Source organism: Gavialis gangeticus, unplaced genomic scaffold (genome assembly GCF_001723915.1).
Source record: "Gavialis gangeticus isolate Ggan-Ray unplaced genomic scaffold, GavGan_comp1, whole genome shotgun sequence".
NCBI lineage: Eukaryota > Metazoa > Chordata > Crocodylia > Gavialidae > Gavialis > Gavialis gangeticus.
In genome coordinates this window covers 12,979,163-12,985,598 of record NW_017728964.1, presented here as the reverse complement: position 1 = coordinate 12,985,598, position 6,436 = coordinate 12,979,163, and positions in this window count along the sequence as shown.

Sequence of the window (6,436 nt, the reverse complement as noted above, 5' to 3'; positions counted from 1 at the left end):
TTTTTTTTTTTTTTTTTTTTTTTTTTTTTTTTTGTAACCCTGCAGGGATGGTCACCAGCCCATGTGGCTCTCTCATTCAGAGTCAATAACTGGTCTTTTTTTCTTCCCCCCACCCTTTTTTAATATATAACTATAATATATAAATATATCTAATGTATATAAATCCAGAGAGAATAAGAGCAATGGAGAGATTTGCCAAGAATTAGTAGGGAGCGACACCCTCTCCCCTCCTAGTAGTCAGTGGGGTAATGATACTGCTTGGGAGAAGAGGACCTTGCTGGAGTGCCAGGTGCTCCTTCAGGTAGGGTGGAGGGGGTTCAGACTGCCTTTGTGCCCCCTTTCCCCCCTCCCCTGGCTGCTGTATGGTTCCTTACCCATCAGGGAGGACCTCTGGCAGGTGGGATATGGTGTTGGCCACTGGAAAGTTGGATGCAATGGATCTGAGATTGTGGCTTGGCTGATGTGGGCCTTTCCAGTAAAGGGTGGTGGCAGTGGGGGAGAAAGATGCACCTGGTGGAGCCTGGCTGCTACGGGAAAGTCCAAGCAGGGATGCAACATGCTGCTTGAACCCAAGGCTGCTCCTGTGTCGCAATGGTACCCATGAGCGGGAAACGAGATGTGATGGGCCTGATTTGTCTCCAGAGCATGTACGTTGTCCCTCCAGGAACATCTGGTATAGATGCCTCTTTGCACTCTCCTGTCCCTTCACTAATCTTCTCTGGCTCATGTTGGGCTACTTTTTGGCAGTCGCCACTGCACCCTGGGAACATGCATCTGCTTCCAGAGCTGGAGAGGAGGCAGGTGCTCTCCTGAGCACAGCTTGACTGAGATGTTCTAGGTAGACCAGTCCACTACAGACCAACAAAGTTAGGGGAGAGAGTTTCTGGTTTTCCTGGACACTTGCTCCTTGGCCTCTCTTGAAGTTCATCCAAGCCTGCTATGTACCCCCTTCCCCCTCCACCCCCAAACTATCTTGGGATTCTATCCAGCTTCTCCAGGCCCGTCACCCCCAGGAAGAAGTCCCTCCTCCCTCCCCTTTGGAAATGTTTTGGCTTCTCCATCCTCCAGCACAGGCCCCATTCCTTGGGAAAGACAATGTTCAAGTATGGAGCCATGAGCTGGAAGGGGTGCTGCGTATATGGAACACCCCAGCCGTCACTCCCTGCTGCAGATCTGGAGCTGGAGAGCTACGTGCTCCTTTCAGCCAAGGAGCAGGGAGGGGCTGGGTGGTTTTTGTTTTGTTTTTTTAAGTTTTCAAATCAGAATCTTGCTTAAAAAACAACAGGTTGAAGGTTTTTTATTAATTTAAAAATTAAAAAAAAAAATCACTTTTTTAACCTCACTGGTACCTGCCTTCTCTTTCCTCTCACCTGATGCCACAGCAAGAGAGCTCTAGCCTGTGGGCTGTGAAGAGCCATCTCTGTACCCACATCCCTCCACCCTGCCTCTGGGCTATGGTCTCATTACCCTCATGCCCCTTTTTTGCCATTCAGACCGAGGGGCCAGGGAAGGGCAAGCACTGAAGCCCTGTTCCATCGAGTTGCTCTGCGAGAGGGGCTTGGAAGAATATCTGTATTGACTGTGCACGAGCAGACTGTTTTCGGGGAAGGCGACTCTTCTATCCAAGAAGTCAACACTGCGGATGTAACAGTGGCTCACACCAGCTGAGCACTCCTAAACGCACTGGAATGAAGTCTCAGGAGAGAGGTGCTTCACCCCAGCTAGGAGCTTGTAACCCTTACATTTGGGGTTGGGGGAGGTGTTAAACTGGTATACATAGCACAGACAAATCCTGGGGGCTGAGAACTCTCCCCCTCCGCTTCTTGTGGCTCGTACATGCCTCCCTCTCGTTGAGCCAAAGCCTGCCTGCTCCCTGCTGTCCTTTTTGTGCATCCAGGGGTGTCGCGAGATCTTCCTGAGCCACTTGAAAGAGGATTTGGCAAGTGCTAGCCAGAGTTAGGTACAAAGGATGTTCATTCCTAGGCTCCGGCTGACACCTTGGCACTACGGATGTGGACCAGTAGATGAGACGGGCTGGTGGCCAGTCTAGTCCAATGGACTCTGAACTTATGGTGTGAACTGTCCCAAGAAGAGGATGAGAGGAAAGGCTTAGTTTTTCCTTGGTAAAGTCACCTATGGCAAAGGGACGGTGGTTAAGCCTCATGCTTTGACTACCAGAAGGGGCAGGTAACTTGTGCTCCAGGTGACAAGCGCAGACATTGTCCCCACAGCTGCCCTGGGAGGCCAGGCAGAAAGGGACCCTCCATGTTCTTCAGCAAAGAGGGAACGTGAGGGAGAGGATGGGTTAGTGCCATGCTCTTGCTTCTCCCTGGTGTCCATGGGAAGCCTGCACCCCATATCCTGACCAGGCCTGTCACACCAAGCATTAAGTTAGAGACACGTGCTGTGAAGAAGCATGAAGCCCACAGAAGTTGGCCCCTGACACTTGTTAGAAAGGTCACACATCCCTCATATTAGCTGAAAGCAGCCATGGGCAACATGGGGAGGGAGTGTATGAGCTACTTTCTTTTGTGGGAGTTTGGCCTCTGTCTGCCTATGCTTGGACAAAGGCGTGGAACAGAGATGCTTCCTCAAAAGGGATTTGAGAGTTAGGAAAACCCTGGAAGTCAGAAAATTCCCCTCAACCCCCATGGGGGTGAAGAAATGCAGTCTGGTTGCATCTGAACACTACATCCCTCCTTCCCACAGCACGTAGGATGTGACTAGATAACTGGTCATTTCCTGTGCTAGAGCCTGTCAGACGGGCAGCAGAAACCCTCACTCTAGAGAAGCTCCTACCAGTCTGATCACAGGGCATTTTTACATATGCAGGCGCCACGGCACCGGGTGCTTTGACAAGTGCCCAGCGCTGCATCGCTTGCAATTGTAGAAGTGGCGAAACGCGAGTCTGCACGCAGAAAATGGCAGTCTGCTTTTGAACGGAAACACAGAAGGTGTTTTAGTTCAAGAGCACACCGCTGCCATTTTTTCCACGCTGACGTGCGTTTTGCCACTTCTACAGCTGCAAACGATGCAGCGCCGCGCGCATCAGCTTGCGTGCAGAGCAGAAGCCAATGTGGGAGCTGAAGTGACCTGACCATTGTCACGCCCCCCTCCCCTAAGTCAATGGCAGGGATGGGCCAAGGGTCCCAGTACCCTACCCCATGGGTCACACTGCCAAATGGCACTCCGGACTTGTGCCAGTGGCGTGAAGGTTAATGACCCAAAGAAAGCACGTGCTCCGTTCTAGCCTCGGCCTCCATTGACATCAATAAGGCTTCTTGACTCGGCCCCCAGCGCGATCAGGCCCAGGCCTTGGGATAGATATTCAGCGTACGTGGAGCGGGAGCAGCTGTTCCATGTGGAGGGGTGGCCCATATCTTCAAAGCGTCTTGCCCTCCAAGTACGGGAGGTGGGAGAGGGGATTAGAGACGCGAGGAACTGCTCTTGGGCTCCCACAGCCAAAGTCGTCACAATGTAAGCAGAGTCGTGAACTGGGGCTGCTGCAAACTCAGCAGCGTTGGGAGCAAGTGGGGCAGGGGAAGCATAGGCAGCAGTGGGTGGGTCAGGGCTGGGGCTAGCAGAAGCGGGACACATTTGGGACTAGGGGGTACAGGAGGGCATCAGTGAGGTAGAGATGCTCTGAGGAAAGGAGGAAGGTGTAGGACACCCTATGGGAAAAGCAGTTGAGGTCTGGAGGGACTGAGTGCAGGAATCTGGATGGACATAGAGGCATGAGCCACTGAAAGGCAGGCTCCTCAAGGTTTCCAAGCGGATAAAGCCTCCCCTCTCCATCGAGATCTCAGGTAGAAGCCTTCTCTCCACCCTGTGTCCTTACACCCTGCAGAGGGGAGCCTTGCCTTCGGCGTCTGGCCAGCCTCACAGACCAGCTTGCGCACGTGGTGTTGGTAATTCCTAAACAGGGTAGAGAGCTAGAACGAAAGGTGGAGAAATGTGGGTAACATGGACTCAAGGGAGCTGTGCAGCCTGGGTCGACCCAATCTGGAAGTCTGGAAACAAGCCTTTAGGGATCCAGCCACCTCCCTGTTGTCTGCATTACCTGTATTAGAGGGCAGACAAACATCTGTCCAGGGCAGTCTAGGTATACTTGCTCCTGCCATGGTGCAGGGGTCGGAAAAGGTGCCCTGAAACCCCTGCCAGTCCTGTATTACTGTGATTTCAGCTATCCTTGATACTGTACACACACAGCGAGAGGTAATCCTCTCCTGAAGCACTTATTGCAAGTACACAAGACAAGCCAGAGGAGAGAAAGCTAAGACAAGAGAAGAGGTATAACTCTGGTCCCAAGGGCTGGGATAGTGTGGGGGCTACGGTGCACGGTTGACAGCTCTGCGGTTGCAAGTCGGAGGCTACAGCAGAAGCACTCGTAGCACGGCCCTGCCAGCGTTCAACGTATCTGCAAGTTCTGCCAAATGCGTCGTCAGGAGGACACGAGTAAGCAAGTGTAAAATCGTGATGGCTGGAGAGAAGCCAGTGGAGGGCAATAAAACGGTTAAGGGGTCGGTGCATGTGACCTAGGAGAGGCTGAGGGAACTGAGCTTATTTAGAGAAGATGAGGGGGGATTTAATAGCAGCCTTCAACTACCTGGCTCCTGAAAGCATGAAAGCTGGTTCTAAAGAGGACGGAGCCAAACTGTTTTCAGTGGTGGCAGGCGACAGAAAAAAGGAGCAACAGTCTTAAGTTGCAGCAAGGGAAGTAAATTAGATAGTAGGAAAAACTCTCACTGGGAGGGTAGTAAAACACTGGAACAGGCTACCCAGGCAGTGATCTCCATCCTCGGAGGTTTTTAAGGCCCAGCTAGACAAAGTCTTGGCTGGGGTGAGATAATTGGGGCTGGTTTTGCTTTGAGCAAGGGGTTGGAGGAGATGAGCTCCTGAGGTCCCTTCCGGCCCTCGTTTTCTATGATTCCGTGAACTCGCCCACGGTCACACAGCAAGCGTCCCGGTTCAGCCACACCCAAGCGCAGGTCATCCAACTCGCCCCCTACCATTTGCTAGGCTGTGCCGCTTTTGCCCACCTCCTGACTTCTGCTGCCCAAGCTACCCGCACATAACAACATCACCCATTTGTGACACCAAAGATCCGTTTACTGTAACGGCAGCTCAAGGGACATGACTCACTATGAGGAACTAAGCTGTTGTGACACAATCTGTCCATCCAGGTTTGCAAGCTCCACGCCAAGTCCGCAGAACTCGTGCGGCAGGCAACAGGCATCCGCCAAGCTCCTAGCACTCGCGTCCAGACAAGTTGTAAGAACACGACAGAATCGCCGTCCTCCACGCGGCTCGTGCTAACTGCAATGGCTGTTCCTTGAGGCTTTGCAAAGGCATTAGGGATTAGCTGCATGGTTTCTTCAGAAGGCACATATGTGAACACAACTTACTTGATGCCCAGCTGCAGCGTAGGGAAGAAAGGGATCTGCGGGTACCCAACTTTGTGTGTTGTAGCCAGCTCAGCCAGCCGGCAACAATGCATTTGGGCCTGCAGTTGGACGTGCTACATCTTGATTAGCTCGTAGGCCAGAGGGCAGAGGTGGGAACACGAAGGCAGCAACATCTTGGATATGTTTGAGGAAATGGGGCTTAAAATAGCCCTCCAAAATATCAGCCAGCCAGGAGCTGGAGGTGGGAGCCAGCCAGTGCCCTAGCTCACATTAAGCTCCGGTCGTTAGCGATCCCTGCGTTGCCGTCACTGAATACTATGTTTTCCACAGAAGGAGCGAAGCCGGGGGCCAGGCTGGCTCGCACTGCTGCAGTCACCTGCCAGCATGGCCTTGATCTCTCGCTCACACCTGTCTGATGCGTGTCTAGGGCAGCAGAAGGTACTGTCAGTCTGCACAGGCGGAAAGCCGCCCCACTGCACCTGTCCTTGCCCATTGCAGAAAGCTCCAGGTCAGTCTGTTTGCTCTCTCCCCTCCCAACGGACGGAGAACACGAGGGCCGGAGCCAGTCTCACCAGCAGGAAGCACAGGTTGAACTCGTCGGTTTGCAGTTTCCTGCTGGATTGGCAGCCCTGGACAATAAAGTCCTTTACCCACATTCTGCGGCGGGCACCATGGGCTGAGCTTTGAGCATTTGGCTCCACTTGGGAGGGCAGTTCTGGATGTTCCCGTAGGATGCATCCCTTTGGCCTGCTCCGCCACATGCGCTGATCACTAGATCACTCCTCGTTCCCTTTGCCCAACGCAGCTGTTTCCTGGTAGATAATATCCGCCCATCAGTAACTGAGCAGCGAGCACCAAACTCATCCTGCACCAGGCACAGAGCCCACAGGCACCAAGCTACTGACCCAGACTGGGTTTGACCCAGGGTCTTGGAAGTGACACGTGGCAAACTAGGGAGACGGCAGCACAGGCCGATCATTCCTCAGCTGAGCTTTCCAAGGACAGGGCACGGTTTGCCCAGAACGAAAGTG